This window comes from Mugil cephalus, chromosome 6 (assembly GCF_022458985.1).
Source record: "Mugil cephalus isolate CIBA_MC_2020 chromosome 6, CIBA_Mcephalus_1.1, whole genome shotgun sequence".
In the NCBI taxonomy this organism is placed as follows: Eukaryota; Metazoa; Chordata; class Actinopteri; order Mugiliformes; family Mugilidae; genus Mugil; species Mugil cephalus.
This window is the reverse complement of record NC_061775.1, coordinates 7,832,124-7,851,564: the sequence shown is the minus strand read 5'-3', so window position 1 is coordinate 7,851,564 and position 19,441 is coordinate 7,832,124.

Here is a 19,441-nt window from a genome sequence, read left to right as displayed (position 1 = left end):
GACCATCCACCACCACTGCTCCCAGCTCCTCTCGCCGTCTCTCTTTCTATCTCTCTCCAGCAGTCCCAGCACCAGCCAGGGCCAGGACCCTAACCTTGAAAGCGCCCCACACGCAGCTTGTGCGTGTCAGAGTATGCACATGTTTGTGTGGAACCGAGAAAAAGGGAAGAGGGAGACGGTCTTTGTGTGTGGCTCAGCCAGAAGGTTTTCTCTTGCATCCGACACCACTTGATGAAACTTTGTCAGAGACGCGGAGGCAGCGAGGGAGGGAGAGAGGAGATTGAGACAGGACGCCGAAGGTCTCTTCTCCCCCAGCTCCCCTCCCTCTTGTTATTCATTCCACCATAACGGTTTGAATGAGGATCCGTCTGAAACGGTACACAAGCCGCTTCTGCTCAGCCCTCGCTTCCATGCACGTAGCCCGCAATATTCCTGAAATCTCATGAGCCGGGATGAAAGGACAGTTTGAACTTTTTCTCACATCCACTCTATCAGACACAACCTGTCTTTTCGCCTTAGATTTTCTTAGCCTCACTACAACTGCTCCCATCAGAGGATATGGCAGCATAGTATTGATCTAGAAGGTGGAAGGGAGGAAGGCGGGCCTGGGCTTTCATACCTCTCTCTCAGTATGTGTGGGGAAATAGCACCTGAAGTCCACTTACTGCTGTGCAGCAGGGATCCCACGGCTGCGCCGGTGAATGGTTGCTAATTGAATGAGAGGCGAAATGAAACGGACAGTAGTTTTACCTGTGCCGTGCTCCCTCCTCCTCTCAGAATACTACTTAGCTCTTCATCTGACTTTCTACTTGCCACCCATACAAAAGTCCTCCACGCACAAGAGGGCTCACTCTTCTGATGTTTTTTTGCAAAACACGTTGGGGCCAAACTGAACTTCAGGTCTCGGGGGGTCGTGCCAAAAAAGATGCTGCACATATCTGACATCTGGAGTGGACTTCTGAAGTACGGACGGAGAGCTTCCCAAGAATGAAACCTCACAGGACTCCATCTGGCTGGTGAGTACTTTAATTTCATAATTTGACCATTCTTTGATCAGTGTAAACATCCTCATAGCCACACTGAACTAAAGAGGTACAGTTCCTCTCCTTCAAACACTGTTACGATAAGATACCATCTCTGCTCAGAGGACCACGCGTGTTTTTGGAGAGAACACAGGCACGTCGTGTTGTAGTTGATCTCCTGAGTCAGCCCTGAGCTGTGATCGTACTGTCACTGACTGCTGGAGGAGCTCGTTGTTGTTGCCTGTACGAGGGAGGGTATTAAAGCACGATTCCTCCTCGCCTGCCAATCTCCTGGCACAGAGAGAGAGACTGGCGTCTCGCTACGCCTCCGCCTGGCAGCGACACGTGCGTACAAAATGGCCGATTCCAGTCTGCCAGCTGTCTCCCTCAGCCAAGATGGCGCTCGGTCGCTTTTTTTAATGCCCGCTGTTTGCCATCTGCCCTTTAATTGTTAACGGCTATGCAAATATCTTATAATTGCCTTTGCATGTGCTTGATGCTTAACCCCTCCCCCCCGATTGTAAATAATAGTGCTAGCGTACGAGGCATGAAAGGAAACGCAACCCTACGCAGTTGTTGATTGAATACACAGCAGGAACAATTAGCAAATGAATGTTGCCCGTTGTTGCTCCGCTTTTTTCTTTCCTCCTCCTTAAGCTCACCTTATTCTGTATGCAAATCGCCGATGCTGCTTTCTTGCTTTTGATGCTAGCTGGAAAATGGAGCGGCACCTCTTCTTTCTCTCAGCGGCTCGCTCGGAGACGCTCATGTGTCTTCTCATTGTGCCATATGTGACATCTGTGGTTGGCTGCATTACCAGGGTGCCCTGCCTCCTCTGACAGGCAAAGCCCGCACTGTAAAGGAGAGCAGGAGTGCGGGAGAGGCATAACATAATGACCTCATTAGCATGCTCAGCACTCCCTGCTATAGGCCCTGGTGCGCTGCTGCGCCGTGGGACCCACCGGTGTACGCCCTTCTCACAGCACTCAGCATGCAACATTGTGTTCTCCCCACACAATGCAGCGCTTCATACAGGCTTTATTACGCCTTGTCAAAGCGCTGGGGGATCAGGGGTATCAGTGCAGAAGCAGCAGGATACGCGCTGTGTACGTGGGGCAGGAGATGTATTGGTGCTTTATGGTCTTAATGTGGCATTAGCTGTGCTGATGGATCCTCTGTTGCGGCTGTTGTCCAACAACATGCCTGTGTTTGTGTTTGTGTGTGTCTCCGCGCTCCGCAGTCGTGCGAGTTTGCGCAATTGTCCGTTTCATTGTCGGCTCCCAGGGCATTCGTGGCTGTTTTCACCTGTCACTGCTAATTACTGGAGAGAGTGATTTGGTGAATTGTCTATGTCCTGAAAATAGGCTACCATCCGCCGAGGACCCGCTGTACACCATCTGTTGTCGGCCTGTGATGGTGTAGCCTTAAACTTCGCAGTGGAGGCTGGAGACACCAGTTTTTGAGCCTGGGTTTTTTCTTGCTGTTCTCATTATGTGCTTGTAATTATAATTGCCAAGTGTGAGCAGACAGACGTGTAAGACACGCAGACAGAGGCTCTGACATTGAAATAAATAACCAGCCTTCAGATTCAACATAACCCTGATGGCAGTATTAAGGACTGTCATACCATGACTACGTAATATTGTTGTGGTAAACTACAGGCAGCATTTTCCCCCCTTAGAATTATGTCGCGATTAGTGCTATAAATCTCCTTTGTAAGTCGTCCACGTAAGGCTGGTTCACCCCCGTTATCACCTCTTCTATCAGACTCAGGCGGTTTTAATCAGGCCTCTCTGTCTAATCAGCTCAGAGTGACACTGATGGGGCTGAGGTGGAAGCTGCTGAAGCAGGTTAGTATGAAGGGCCCGCTGTAGTTAGCCTGGAGTGGCTGCAGGCTACTGTATCCCTTTGTGGGGGGGAAATGTCAGTCAAGAACACAGGTGGGCTCAAATCAGCTCTCAGCGCGTGACTGGCAGCGAGGCAGCAACATCCACAGCGAGCCCGATTAAACGTGCTTAATTTATCCAGTCATTTGAGCATTTAAATCAACAGAACTGCATGTGAATGATTACTTTGAAATGGAAACAGTGTCTATGTCATCTCTTTATAATCATGTTGCACGATGTGTTTGTGCTAAGTCTTCGTCTGCATCAGGAGGGACTAAACAAGGACGATAAGTGCATATTCAAAATTACAAGCGAGATCATACATTATACAGTTCAACAGAAGAACATAATAATAGGCTAATCAGCTGCCAAAACTGCAACATGCATGTCCTTATTGTATGGAGCCACACACTTGCATGTGTCCATTTGCACTTACCCAAAGGAAAAAAAAAAAAAAAAAAAAAAAAAGACGCCTTATCCTGCAGAAAGCTTTTATGCTAATGACAGTTCTGGCCATGTGTGTTGCTGCACGGCTGCAATTATGCATAATTCAATATCCAGACAACAGGCAATGTAGTAGTAGACCGTAGTTTAGGTGGACACGCTGCATTAGTTTCTGTGAAGTGCTTGAATGACAGTATTCACTCTTTTTATTCTTGCCTTAATAACAGTTTGAAGGTGTTTTCTGAAATGGATTTCTTTCTTATATAATCTGTGCGTATTACTCCCATTTTAAATTTATAATGTGGTCTAAATCATGGATATCAAGTATTACACTCCTGTGCTATGAATTTTGTGAAAGACAAAAAGTCATTCTCATTAAATCATTTTTGATCTTTTCAAATGTGCGAACCACGAGCACTAGGGAAAACCAAAAACACCTCCATTCTTATGTGACCCCAACTGTTATTAAACCAAGGAATGTGGAGGTGTGTTTTCTTCATGGAGTGCCTTAAATGTGGTCTCTTCATTTGTGTGTGTGCGTGTGATCTACTCCGCTGCAGCTTTTCTCATTCTGACTGCCCATTGCTTTTTATTTGCTTAGGTATTGATTGAATGTGGTCCACCCTCTGAAGTAATAGTTGCTGAAAGCATTTACAGCCATCGCTCAATTCATCCTGGCCTGTTTCACACGTCTTTCTTTTTTCTGGCGTGGCCAAATGAATCAGCTTCTGTTTCACGCCAGCGTATCATTCAAAATGCGGAATATAAAAACAGGACGTGCTTTGATATCACCGCACAAGGTGAAATGGTCACTTTTTATTTAGCGTTTTTTGGGGGGTATTTCCTGGTAATGAAATGCTCTATTAAAATCTAGTGGTATTTTATTTTGAACAGGTCGTTCACCTCAGGTTATCACAAATCCGTCCACTCACATTTTATTCCACATTTAAGCATTGCAGTTTTCTATTAGAATAACGCTTATTTTCTAAAATAAATTATAATAATAAAAAAAAACCCTTTGAATTGTTTTTTGGTATTCGTGATTTTTTTGTTGAACAGGACAAAAAAAAATTGCCAAGGTACAAATTACTTAGACCGAACCAGATTTATTTCATTGACAGTCGACCACATTCCTTATGTGAAACTGCACTTCTTCAGGAGTAATTCCTGAGTCAAGTGAAGACTGTTGCTGCTGTGGTTTCCAGCAACGCTGAGCCCCAAGTCTGATTATAGACTCAAGGAAAAAAACAGTCAGGCATTTATCCAAGTCACTGATTATGTCATTTCAACAGGCTGCAAACACTCAGACGGGCCAGACAGCTCTGAGGGGAGAATTATGAAGCCGGAGTGGAATGGAGGCTGTATGAAAAGGAAATGAAAATGGAGTAGTGCCGTATGTGTGATTAAACTGCCTGCTCGCTGGCAAAAGGCCACGCTGGTGTAACACAGGCCTGAGATTTGGCCGTAATGAAAATGTGAGGGTGGTGGGGTTTGAACCCCCCGAATGACGTGTATGAGCGCGAGCACACACATTTGCACCGTTGCACATGCATTATACAGTGTACGGGGCTGAGTGGTTTATTGGAGGGGCCGCTGAGAGAGACTGCAGACGGCAATTTGAGACACAAAGCAGCGTGGCAAAAATACTCCCGAGTGTAACTTCCTGAATCAAAAATAAAACATAATTAACGTTTGTGTAATTGATATGACACACGGACGGCACTGCTGTTGCCCTTAGAAACAAGCGGACGAGACCACGGCGGCTGCATAAATATTAAATTGAACCATTCAGATGCAGAGGCGGCGTCCCAGTCGTCAGGCATGGGAACAGGCTAAATGATTAGGGGATGAGAGTCTGGCCGGTGAAGGGGGTTGCGGTTAGTTCATGGCCAGACACCCCAGCTGCACTGACTTCCATTCAGAAACCAGTTTAGAAGGACCTCTCGGGTCAAGGTCAGAGGGGGTGGGGGGAAGGGGTCATCATCGCGGGATAGAGCAGTGTGCGTGTCTGTGTGTGTGTGTGTGTGTGTGTGTGTGTGTGCCGTTCGTCTGCTGTTCATCCTGGCTGGCTGGCTGGCTGGGTGACTGACTTGTCTGTAAGCTGGCTCCGTGTTTGCTTATTTTATAAGCTGCTTCTTATTGCCTCGCTCCAGGGACAACTTGGGCTGGGAAACAGGGGAACCCAACCCCCTTCAGTCAGCCCCTGGCCAGTCTCCAGCCGGCCCTGAGCCAAATCGAGCCAGAAAACAGTCCCGCAGCCTCGTCAACCCCCTGGTCAAACAACCCCCCCAGCCAAACACAGTCAAACCCAGTCAGACACTTTGACAGCCCTCCCCTGTCTGTCTCAGTCTGCTGCCTCCTGTAATTTAACATGTCGGCTCGGGGGTTCATTGAATGTGCATTCCTCAATCAGACGCGTACGTCTTCCATCACACGCGTGCCACCTTTGAGTGTTTTGTCCGGCTCTGTGCAAAAACTCCCGACAAATCGTCGCGTTTTAATATTCGAATCAAATTCCCACTCTGACGCGGCGGATTGCGTGACCTTAAGCCGAGCCATTCGCTAATTTCATATGCCGCGCGTCACATCTTCTCGATGGGGCCGGCCATCGATAGCAATCCTCTTTAGTGGTGAAATGCAGTGGGTCACTGTATCATTGCCATTTCATCAAATCACCCGAGAGGCGAGCCGGTGAGCTTGCGGCACATTATGCCGCGTTACGTTGGAAATAAACAGTGTAAGCCCTTTAAGAGGAGGGACTGCAGCGCATGAGGAGAGGAGAAGGAGGGCATGTGGAGGGAGATGAAAAAGAGAGGACAGAGGCAGAGAGGGCAGGAACGGTGGAGGAGCGGAGGCACAAGCTAACCCACCCTGCGGTTGCCTGCCTCCATTCTTCTTTTGGGACTTATGCTTCATTAGACTGTCTGAAAGAAAGACCCGCTTTCCCTCATCACCTCAATAGACCAGTCCCCCTTCTCCTCCATAGCCTGGAGGGTTCTCCTACAAAAACCCGCCTCCTTCACCCCCGTTTTCCTCCTCATTTTTGCCTCTGTCTCCTAATCGTCTCAACTCGCGCTGAAATCAAGCTTAGTAACAGCAGTTCTGCGAGCCCCTCTGCTGGTCTGGTCCAACGCCCCCCCCCCCCTTTCCCTCCTTCCCTCCTTCCCTCCTTCCTCCTCCCATCATCCTACGATCCCCACCAGCTCCCCTTCTCTGCTCATTCACTCACCTTAGTCAGACACACCACCCACCCACTGCTTAAATCCCTATCAGCATGTCAAGTAAATGTCTACCCAGCTGGGGTTGACACACACGCACACATGCGCGCACACACATGCTGAAATATAAATGCACTACACACCCAATCTTTTGCTTGCTTCTGGGGTTTAGCTTTCCTCCCTGCTGACCCTTCTCACCCCTGTTTTGCTCTCTTCCCCTTCTCGCAGCTTCCCTCTCCCCCTCCGCCTCTCCTCAGGCTCTGATCTGACAGGATGGTTTGGCTAGCTGACTATATCTGCAAGAGGTTTATCACTGAGCTCCGTCGGCACTCCTTCAGCTACCGGGCCGTTTTTATTTTCTGAATTAAAGCACTCACTCCAAAAGCCGCCCCGTGCCACAGGCTCGCCTTTACATCCCATTTATTTGATTAAAAGACGACGGGAATCCCGCGTTCTCCGTATTCGTTACGGTAAAATCTTGCCCAGTTTATCTTCTAATGCAATCTGCAGCTGAAATATCTGGTCTGTGTGTTTGGAAATCGGGTCCGATATCTGTCTTGAAATCGTTCTACTTTTTATTGGTCCCAAATGGACGGGGAAAAAAATGACTGTGCAGTGTTTTTAACACAAGTTTTTCCAATTTTCCATGCGAATTTGTGTTTAAGATATCATTGCCTTATTGTGCACCATATCTCTCTAGTTTCAGTAATTTTTAAGAAAACAGTCTTTCACCAACGTCTTATTACTTTGAGATTATGGAGGAATACATGGTAATCAAGATATTCATTGTATATTGGGCTTTTCATTGATTGCTTATACTGATGCAGTTTTATTTGAGTGATTTCTTTGTTGATCAAAATCACTTCCTGTAATTCACTGCCAGGTAAGGTCTCAATCTCGGCTGCAGACTGCATTTGTTTCTTCACATAAACTGCCGATACGTTGACATGACGGGGGGCCAGTCAACGCTGAGCAGACTCCCCCTTTTTTCCCTCGGAATAAAGCGATCATTTCCCATTTTAAGCCAACCCCCCCCCCCTCCCTCACAGCACATTTCAATCATTACTCGGATTTTTGGGGGACAGTGTCGGGCGCAGTGCATTCTCAGCAGGGCCTCTGTCAACATACCCCGGTCTTTATGTAAATATATTCAGATGCATTTCCAGCCAGACCATCATCCCGGCGGAGGCTGCTCGGTCGCGTCCTGTCCTGTAGCAGGCTGGAGAAACGTGCGGCACGGCTGATGGAGCACGCGGCGAGGTGGACCCCTGGCAACGTGCCCGAGAAACCCCTATTAAACCTTGTGTTTATATTGCTGCTGTGATTTACAAATGTGCGTTTTCTTGCCTTTAGGCATGTGCACCCCCTATGTCGCTTCGCTTTTTCATCAGGCGCACAGCAGACAGCGATGGAATAGCGGGGACGGGGTCCTCGCTGCGTGCGCAGGGCGAGATGGGAAAGGGGAGGGGGATGAGAGGCAGAGGGGGAGAGAGACTAGAGGAGAGGTGAGGTGTGCATGTGTGCATTTTCATCTTGGTGGGTGCTCCTCTCTGGAGCCCGGCAATCTGCCCGTATTGAGATATTTCCTGAGCGTGTTGACACAATTATGCACGCGGCTCTGTGCGACTGTGCTCCTCGGCTCCGCTTCATCTCTAATGTTCTGAACTTGACTCTCAGCAAGTTCATTGTTATTCATTTCACTGTCGTCCCGGGCGCCCTGTGAGACTGAGTAAGCCCAGGTTTCCCAGGCAGGACTGTGTTTGTGACACACACACACACACACAAACCTATTGTTTTGGCTGCAGGTTGGCTGTAGTCCGCTGGGTGAGTGTGCATGCTGGCTGTATCAGAGGACACAGTGAGACTATGCAGTTAGTCAATGACCCGGGAACGCTGCATACAACTACTGCAAAGTTCAGTTCTCTGGTGACTAGACGCAACCAGAGCAGGTGTATGGATTCATGCTCGTGGGATGATATTGTCTTTACTTTTTGATGCTGCAGAGGTTGGTTTTGAATGATTAAAAATCTGATTCTAGCTTTGAATATAAATACTTCTCAAATTAAAATTAAACGTTCTTCTGTGATTATTTTAAAGTTGGTTACAGTAAGGGTCTTTTTTTTTTTTAACTTTGTCCTTCTGTCACAAGAAAACCAGGCGCTGCAGTTTGCTTAGCTGAGTCCATAAAGAGGCTTTTTAAAAAGCTGTGTTAACAGACCAACAAAGCTTTAAATGTGCCCCCTTCTGCGAGGGGGTGGTTCCCATAGGGATGTGGCGTGGCGCTCCATTGGTAGGCCTCTATCCGGCCTCTCATTCAGCCCAACGCTCAGTCACGGTCACTTATGGTAGGAGGGAAAATCACACAATTCAGCCTGGGCCTGATCCAATGACATGTTTTTTTAATGAGGCGGCTCTATGTCTTTGTTTGGGCACCAAATTCAAGTCCGGACCTGAGCAGGTCCCGCTGAATAAGATGCGAGGCCGTGACCAGGCACAACTTGGCACAAAAAAGCACAAAGAACCCAGCTCCTGTTGAACCGGTGAATGGCTTTCAGCTTTTTTTCTCTCTCTCTGCAGCCACAACGACATTGACAATTAATTCTAATATTCCGCCGCATATTTATGCAGCGTTTGTTGTCATCTGTGCTGAAGGACAAGCTCGGTTTATTTTTAACAGGCTAAAGTGGCGTACAAAAAGAAGTGCGTGGAAGCCATTTCCAAGCCCCGCAGTTATTTTTTCCAGGGTCACACACAGGGAGACTTCTCTCTCTTTCATTTTCGCCGGTCCTGGTGTCTTTTTCAGAAAAAACGTCACGCCATATATCACACGTATGTGTGCATGTGTCACACGCCGCGTGTACATCTGCAAGCGCGCACTGGTCTGTATGTTAGAAGGTGAGGACTGTCATTAAACTGTCCGCCTGCATCACCAGACTCAACCATCACCCGGCCGGGCTGTCCGTTCTGCTTCCTGCTTGGCTCTCAAACAACACACACACACACACACACACACACACACACACACACACACACTGACTGAATCACTTGGCCATCAGCCAAGATTCACATACACAAAGCATACAGTCCTCAGACTCATTGTGAAACTGCCAGGAGATTTTAAAGGCTGACATTAGCTGATATTGATATTTTTGCTCATATTTTGTGTTGATCTTAATTTATTGAACAAAACAAAAAATCTGAAAAAAAAAAAAATCATTTGGCTTTTAGACTCTCAAACTGAAAATGCAACTTGAAAGGCACTTTCTGTTTTGTCACTGTCACCACTGAATGACAAAATTTCTACATAACCTTTCCTGCCCCTAATGAGGGCAACGCGAAATGTGAACACAGGTTGCGAGGCAAGGCGACCACTTTCAGTCGCAGACGTTGTCAAAATAATAACAATAAAAGTGTGAGATATTCAGCCTGAGTAAAATATGCCGAAAATGATCATTATCGGGCCGCCCCGGCAGCAGCAAACCGCAGTGTGCCCACTGGACCTGTGTGTCTGACTGCTGAAGCACTCTTACACCTACTCATACAGACAGCCCATCAGCTCTGCTACTTGTCTCTGATTTAATCCCACTCCGGTCTTTGCTCACGTTCAAGGCTGTGGTAATGGGGAATTAGTATGCAGAGAAGCAGACGGACAGCCCTGTGGATCTAATAGGTGGCCAGACTGGAGAAGTAGACTGGAGTTGGTGGGAGGGGAGGGGGGGGGGGGGTAGCATCTCGTCCTCCTCCTTCTTCTCCTCCTCCTATCCTCCCGCTTCCCTTTATCGCCTCGTTCCCCATGCCCTGTCCCAAACCTTAATGGGACGTCAGACGGACAGCCTCTTCTGAATTGAGCAGGGAGAGCAGCCTCCAACCCCCTTGTTGTTTCTCCCGAAAAAAAAAAAAAAAAAAAAAAACGTCTCCCCATCCCCCCTTCTTCTCCCCATGCCCCACTTGCTCTCTCACGGCTAGCACCCATAGCTGCTCCCCTCAGTTCTCAGGGCTATTGAAAGGGGTCCCAGACACCCTCCACTCCGCAGCCCCTCGGTCTAACTCTGCATAAATTAGGCACGTCTCCCTGGTGTCTCGTCAGACGGTCGGGGCACGCCTGGCCCCAGGTCTGCCATCTCCCAATCTGCTCCCCTCATTCTGTCACCTTCTGTCTCCCTCCACCTCCCCCATCTACTGTATTTTATCAGCCTGTCTTGTGTTTCCAACTTCTCCCCCAAATCACAGTCCCTTATGCCTCTGCTTTTGTCAATCTTACACTTCCCTTTCTTCCTTTTTTCTCTTAAATCCCTTGACACAGTCCTTCCCACCTTACTCGCTTTATATTCTCCACATTCACTCTCTCTATCTGCTTTTCTTATCCTACCAGCGGTTTCTTACCCATGTCTCCTCTCCTCTCCTCTCCTCTCCTCTCCTCTCCTCTCCTCTCCTCTCCTCTCCTCTCCTCTCCTCTCCTCTCCTCTCCTCTCCTCTTTTCAGCCAGGATATTGTTTACATCTGTCTTGGTAATCACTGGCAGAGCCTCACTAGACCTCACAGATGTTGCAATAATACAGGGGATTAGCAGGCTTAACACTCAGGCTTATTTGGGGAGTTTTCCCGATGGCCTAGCAGCGAAGCCCGTCAGCTCCTCCGAATTTGACCTTTTTTTTTCAGTTTCATTCTGTGCTCAGATCCTGCAGCCTCACTTCTCTTTGATTTGTGATTTTTTTTCTTCTTGCGAGCGCTTGGCACGCCGACGATGTTGTTTTATCCAGATTGGTGCTCTGGGCTCTCGCTTCCTGCGGCTACATCAGAGCTAAAGCATTTGACATTTAACAGCGGCTACATGGCTTTAGCAGCATACTACGCTTGTTCACCTGGTGTAACATCCTTCACATTTTTAAACTATCAGGGCTTCCTTACACATTCTCCGGTGTCCTCTGTGCGCCTGCGAGAGCCGCTAGCTAGCACCGTGTTAGCATCTTCCTCCGCCTGCTATGATGACGCTGCTCTCCTCTTTAACTCGGCGCACGCCCGAGTCCGTTTTATGACCAAGCAGATCCGGCGTCTGAGGCAACGTGGATGTGTGTGTGTGTGTGTGCGTGCGTGCGTTCGGGGTCAATGTATTTCTGTCTGGATCCTAATCCCAGAGGTGATATTAGTCTGATAGGGGGCAGCCCATCCCCCCCTGCGGTTTGTGTTTGTATGTGTTTGTGCTGCGGGCGTCGGGGTCAGCCAGGAAGCCCAGACAGGCTCTACCTTGACCTTTGACCCATGACTGTCTGCTAGCTCAGGGGTCATGCACACCATTGATGCAGACAGCTGATAGATGCACAAGCAAACGCGCAGGCACACGTGTACGTGCACCTATGTGCAGCCTCCCCCCTTTTTTGTAAACAGTAACAGTTTAGTATGTCTGGGAGAGGAGGGGGCAATGACACAAGCAGCGTCATGCTCGCTAGACATATGCAGAGATCATGGTACGTGTGACTCAAACAAAGATATCTTCAATCTCCGCCTGACTGCTCCTGCTCCTCCACAGGAAATCCCTGTGTAACGTTTATTTAACGTTTACTTAATGACACTGAGAGTTGAATGAATATCACTGGACTAATTGCACAATTTGCACGATCTTCTTTTGACTAATTGCTCTGTTTTTTTTTTGTGTCTTTGCAGATGCAACCAAAAGGAAGTAAAAGCGACCACGGAGATGAAAAGCGGCAACGGAGCTTCCAACATCGGGGCCCGAGTAACAAAGCACATGCGCTGTCTCTAGCCAGTTCCTTTAAACATGTTTAGCCTTGGGCGCATATGGAAAAAAGTCACCTCTGCACCTGCAAGAACAGTCACTTAGACAAACATCATTAGAGTCTGACTGACACCCGTCTCGATTGTCTGCGGTCTTTGTGGACGTGAACCGGTAAGTCTTCTCCGCTTCTGAAAGGTAAGTTTAGAGGCTGCATCAATTTAAGGGCGGCTTAGAGTGTAAAATGGAACCGCCGAATAATATTTTTCCAAAATTAGTTTCATTAGATGTGAATTACCAAGTTTGAGACCAATTTTAGGTCAGAGATTGGATGAGACCCCAAGGGGTCCTCCTTTCACTCTGTAATTTACATTCAGCTATTTGTAAAATGGTTCAACAGTAGTTTGCTGCAGTTGAATTACTTTCCTCTTCACTTGAAATGTTATACACACATACACATTTCAGTCATCTTTTCCACAGTGTAATGAAACGACTTATTCGTAAAACAGTCGATGAGATTGCCCGTCTTGTTTTGATGTGATAAATATTGTGAATAAAGGTTAATTTGTGAAATGAAAAACTGTCTTCTCTGTTTCATTATTTATGCATTATTATATATGCATTATTTGTGTACACTTTTTCCTATTTTCTTGACTGTGTCTTGGTGACACTTCCCTACATATTAATCCCACACCATCAAAAATGTGCTGTTCACTCCGGTTGGGTTGCCACTGTCTAAAAATTTTTTAAAAAATAAAAACTACAGCTCAGGAAATTATTTGTTAATAAAATATTTATGATCTGCTCAAAAAAAAAAGTCTTTGACAGGGACCAGTAGCCTCGCAGCTGAGAACCACAAACAGGATTATGAAGCTGTAAAGTGTTGAGAAACAGTCAACAACATGTTGTTGGTGTTTTTTGGAGATAATGACAGTAACACAAAAATGTGAGTCCCTCACTCCCTTCAGGAGAGGGCTAACACAGCACCGATGCACCATATGAGAGTCACGTCTAAGATGCGTTAGAGGACGTCGTAGGAGCGTGTTCGCTTCCATTACTCAGATCATTCCAGCGTTTTCTGAAGCGTTGGAAGAGGAACGGTTAAATTTAGCGGCCTAAATCTGTAGTGTCAATTAGGTGCCTTTGTGTGTTAGCAGCAGGGGTGTTGAAGCAGGGCTTGCTGGAGCTGAAGGAAACTCTGAACAGTGATACACACTCATAACCACACACACACATCATTGCTCCTGTTTTTATGTGGGGATCACACCTCCTTTTGTTTCTCCTTTTGAGTGGGTAGAGGTGATGCCCCAGTGCCCCCAGTGTGCTCCACTGCTCCGGCTGAAATGGGCTCCCTGCTCCCCTCTAGCCCCCTGCTTTCCACCCGACACCACTGTCCCTTTGCTCACTCCGGACTCCCCGGCCCTCGGCCTCCCTCTGACGGGGCCCTGACCAGAAATTAGGACCAGGCAAGCCTCCATGGCCACGCCGGCATAAAAGGAGGTCTCCGTGTGTATGTGTGTGCGCACCATGACCCTGAAAGAAAGTAGGAGATTATCCCATTCTGTGTGTCCAGTCACCAGTGCAGTATTGACCACGGTGGGCCACCCAGGGAGTGTCCAGCCAGCCGTGAGATGGCCTGATATACATGCTTACTGGCCCTGCTAGATTCCCCCACTCTCACCGGGGAGAAGGCCGGGCCCTACAGGCTGGAGGCTTTCTGAAGACGCTGTACACGGAGTGACCAGCCGTCCGAACACACACACACACACACACACACACACACACACACACACACACACACACACACACACACACACACACACACACATTTCAGCGTGCCCTCTGTACAGTGAAAGACATTGCCAGCAGGTCGTTTTCTGTGTCCTGTGAGGCGAGGCGGAGGTCATTGGGAAGGTGGAAAACCTCTTTAATGGTGGGAATGATACCATAACACCTATAGATAGAGTTGCGGATCATGTCACATAAAGTCTGTGTACAGTGCACAGCTCTTGACAGCGAGGCCTGTTCCCTCCCGATGGCAAATGTGAAGACAAGCGTAAAACAGAAAGAACAAAAAAAGAATACCTTGCTTTCATTTTACTGCTTGTGTTACATATTTATTTTGTACACTTTATCTTTCTCTTTCCTTTCTGATCGCTATAAAATGCCCAGACTTCCAAAGAAATATAGTGAATAAAACGCACACACACACACATATATAAAAATAAATAAATGAGACACATTAACAATAAATATAACACTGCACTGCTTCAGCTTCGTGGCATTTATAATGTCCAGTTTATGTGGTTTATCAAATGTAGGATTATTTCGGAGGATGGAGTTTGTGTTGAATTAAAAAAAAAATACTGTGAGAACAGCTGAGTCAACAGAGTCATTTAAACTAATGCTTTCAGTGCAGGACTTTTACATTACAATGCAGCCACTTCCACAAGTGTACCTAATGAACTGGCAAGCGAGCGTATATGTTTCACTTTCTACAAACTAAAGTTAACACACTAACAGTGCTCAGCACAGACGCCGTCCGTCTAACCTGTCAGCTGCACTGATTTGCAGCAGCTCTAAAAAAGAAACAAAAAACAAACAAAAAAAAAAAAAACACAGCCCATCATTGACCTGAATAAACCCTCATGGCTTCAGCTAATTGTCTTTTAATTACCCTGCTGTTTGTTTGCTCATGGAGGGTCCCTAACATCCTCGGCCTTCAGCCGCACAAAGGCCTTCAGCAGCAGGACAGGACAGGGCTGCACAAAGCCTCCGTGACCCCAAAGACAATGAGGACAATTACAGGGACGGTGTGTGTTGTGTTTGTGAGTGTTTTCGCCGCATTTAAACAAGACAAAGCGAGACAAAGACAGTGTCACGTGGAAGCGAGCGCACAGTTTCACTCGTTCGCTGGTTTTGAATGACCAGTGTTGCTGCAGTGAATCGTGGATTTTATGCACACGGTTTGAAATAATTGTATTTTTGCAACACACATTTTTATTCGCACCATTAAGCTCTAATAAATTAGTATCATTATTATTGTTGTTATCATTATTATTATTATTATTATTATTATTATTATTATGAGCTTCCATTAAAAACAAAATAAACTGATTGTTTTTTACATTTATGCACAAGGCCACGAGCAGCATTGAAAGACACAGAGACGTAATGAGTTACACAAAGAGGGAGAAAATAACAAATCAGCGGACACATTAAATTATTTTACTGTAATAACACAAATCACAAAATAAACTATCCTGCCCCAAATTGCATTTAGATTACTCACAACAATAAGAGGCATGTTTTAATGGTTTATTTTAGTTTTTCATCAATTTCATATTCAGAAGGGATGCTTTTATGACATCTTTAATTCCACCGCGGTTGAATATTACTGCTCCCCACGATGTCTGCTATTAATGTCCTCAGAAATAGAGCAGGATTTAATTTTCCCCCAAACCGGCCTCATTAAGTAGTATCTTAATCGCCCTTCGTCAGCGTACATCAGCGTGGAGGGTTTTTTTTCAGGAGAGGCCCTCAGGAGTGATGAGTGTATGTGTGTTTTTTTTTTTTTTTTTTTTTTTTTATAGAGGCCATTCGCACAAACGCAGCAAGAACTAAAATAGTAATTGTTATTAACAGGGGTGCATTTAACCCACCGTGGTGCAAAGCAAGCGGCCACACAACTCAGTCCACTGTTAGCTGTGGTTATCTCTCTCATACTGACACCGCGGTGCGGTTTAGAGGTTTAACGAGCGCTGGGGCCAAATCACTGACAGTCATTTCAAAAATGTGCAACAAAGTAAGTGCATTTGTTTGCACTGCGCGCTGCGTGTGTGCACGTTGATGCCTTCGCTCGGCGTGAACGCAGCAGCAGCCAAAAGAGTTGGAGGAGTTCGGCTGTGGCCCACTCACGCTCCATCCCAGCATGCACGCACACAAAATTAAATTCTTATGTAAGCGTTCTAATTTCAGACCCCAGTGACTGTTCTCACATCCACCTGTGATGGCTGAAGTAAGTGTACACTAAAATTGAAGGGGAGGGGGGCTAATAAAGATTTGTTATGTGACCAAGAATGAAGTGGATTTTGTTTCCTAACATGTTTTGATTTAGGTAAATTTAAAATGTTAAAAAAAAAAGAGAGATGATGACTTTCTCTCATCCTTTACAGCTTTGTGCATCTAATTTGTGAGTTTGTGGTGGCCATCTTCCTCCCTCCCTCCCCCCCTGAACTTGGTTGCCACCTCCCCCACCCCCTCGCCACCCAGACACTTCATAAAATGTGTGGGCTCAGCCCACAGTGCTCACAGAGGAGCAAGTTGAGGGTAAGGAGGATTGTTATGGTGGGGCCAGGACATGGATGGGTGGGGCTGATGGGTGGGGGTGGGGGCAGGACGCATTAAGAAGTCCGAGAACTTGGAGCCTAGTTTGTCATGCTAACTGCAGCGATGCCATTGAATGCGGACACAGAGAGCAGAAGGTTCACAGGACCCGGGCCATTCACATGCAAAGTCTGTCCGAGCCTTCTCCCATCGTCCGTCCACCCACTACACACACACACACACACACACACACCCTGGCAGAAACACATACATGTTTATAAATGGGCACAGGCCCCTTTCTTTGCACAGAAATGGTAAGTTATATAAACAGACAATGGAACTTTAAAACCTTCTCACAATAAAATCATAAATAAATCATGAATGAAATGATCTTCATTTGAAAGACGCTTCATTTAAGGCAGTAACATTTTTTTAAAAATACAAATGCTCTCACGAATCAAGCCCTGCAGCATCACAGACAACTGGAAGACGGTGAAACGAAGGAAAACGAAGGCAGCTGTTTTTTTTTTCTATGACATTCCTCGGAAATGAAAGCATTCCGGTTCACATCGACACTCGTCCTCAACTTGCTGTGACCTTGACACTACCTTGACAGGCGGTGGCATAAAAATTGACCTAATTCCCCGACTGACTGTGGAGAATAATTTCGCTGCTGCGTGCGCGCGAAAGCACAACTCCTATTTACATTTCTGTTTTGGCATCTCTATTAAATTGGCCGCACGCTCCGATTCTTATTCCTCTTGCTCTCTGCTGTGGGCTGCACCTCTCATCTCTTTCACCTGATCCAGAGATTGTGTGTGTGTGTGTGTGTGTTAGGGAGTGGGGGGGACCTACAACTCATTTGGTGCTGAATCTGTTTAAATGCCAAGCGGTGGAAATGTCAGCGTTGGTACAAGCACATACACCTATACATTTGCTCTCTTTAAATGCTCCATGCAAATGAATGTGTTAACCGCCTCTGGGCTTGTGAGTGGAGGTGACAAGCGCATACTTTGTGTGTGCGTGTTTGTGCAGGTGCCCGGATTTATGCGCTCAGATTTATGCGTACTATGGTTTTACAACCCGGGATTGAAGCGGTGTCGGTGTGTGTGAGTGTGTGTGTGTGTGTGTGCCCCCTCATCTGCACCTTGAGCAGCCGTTTGGAGCCCGGATTTGATTGAGTGAAGGCCAACGCAGCCTGAACACTCCCTCTAATGGAAGAGCGGAGCCCAGCAGCTCAGTAATGCACTGACCCCAGAGCTTTTACAACGCTGCCAGCCGATAAGTGGCAATATGCTGGATCTTATAAAATTAACAAGACTGAGCTATGAGGAGAGGGAGCGGCGGGAGGGGACGACGATCCTATAGCACTTGTAAATATCAGCATGGAGGTGCATGGAGAGTCTGTAGCTGAGTTTTACAGCGGCGGCGGCGTGATTAGCTATTTTTCTTCGCCCGTTTCTTGGCTTTTTTTTTTTTTTTTAAGGGAAGTTTACGGGGAAGCATTTACGGGCCAGTTTATGTTAGATAAAACATCCCTCAAGGCATTTTAATGCTGGTGAATTTATGAAAGCTGCCGTCGAGTCGGGCGCTCGAGAAGCTAACGCGGGACGGGGCCTTCAAAGTGATGGAGGCTGGATCCCAGCCAGCGTTGCTTCTGCGAGGCGCCGCAGCTCGGGGTGTGAGCTGGTGTGGATGTGAGCTGGCGTGGATGTGTTTACCGCGCGTCCTCCGCTAAGCCTGTGCTCCGACATCCCGCAATGTAATCTCAAAGTCAAACGGCCTCTTCGTCCGGTTACACACATCGACCACGTGGAGCTGCGTCTGAAATGCGTGCAGAATTATTTTACACTTTCTTAACACATTGGAATCCAACCGGATAAAGGCCTCAGTCAGTACAGCCTACTCACCTTTCTCATACCCTCTCTAAGCTGTGTATGTGTGTGCCAAAATGCTGCATTTCTTTTTTTTTTGTGTGCATTTCTCACCCTGTGTCATGCATGTATGTGTGTGAGCAGCTATTGTCTGCCATTGCTCCAGCAGGGGCTTCAAAGTGAATTATTCATGCAAGATTTGAATACATGCAAATGGTTCGCTCCCCTCTCCTGGCACAGATCCAGGTTACCTATGGCAACGGCGCCTTCAAGAAGCATCTTTCCTCCTCCTCCTCCTCCTCCTCCTCCTGCATCTCTCAGGCACCCGCCCTTCGACCATGTTATCCACCCAGTCGTATTGTTTCGACTGTTGCAATACCAGGCCGGGTGGCTGCACACTGTAGGGTGGCAGGATATCCCATAATTCACAGTCAAGGTCGTGTGAGCAGGGAGGGTGGTGGGTGGAGGGTGGGCAGATGGAAGGAGGGCATGCGTCCCTCCATCCCGCCGCTTGGATGGAAAGTTCAGGAGACGACACTCGGTAGAGAAAAAGAAGCTGTTATCACCAATGCGACAGACTGGATGTGCACATACACACACACACACACACACGCACGCACGTATGCTAACACACAATTCAGATTCATTGTCATAGCTTATGCGCACTAGCCAGTGCAGTAAAACAGGACAGGGCTTGAGCACACCACCATTACACAACAAACATGTCCGTTTTTTTTTATTATTGGGTTTGAATCAGAAATTTTAATAACTTAATACATGAAAAACATTTTTTAAAATTAAAGAAATATATTAGTAAAGTCATCTCTAAGAAATAAATTTTGATATGGCTATTAGTGTAATTTGAAGTGTCAACAACATGTCTTTTTTAAGAAATGTGTTGCTGGAAATCCTTTTTGTTTTTTTTCACATCTTTTAAAAT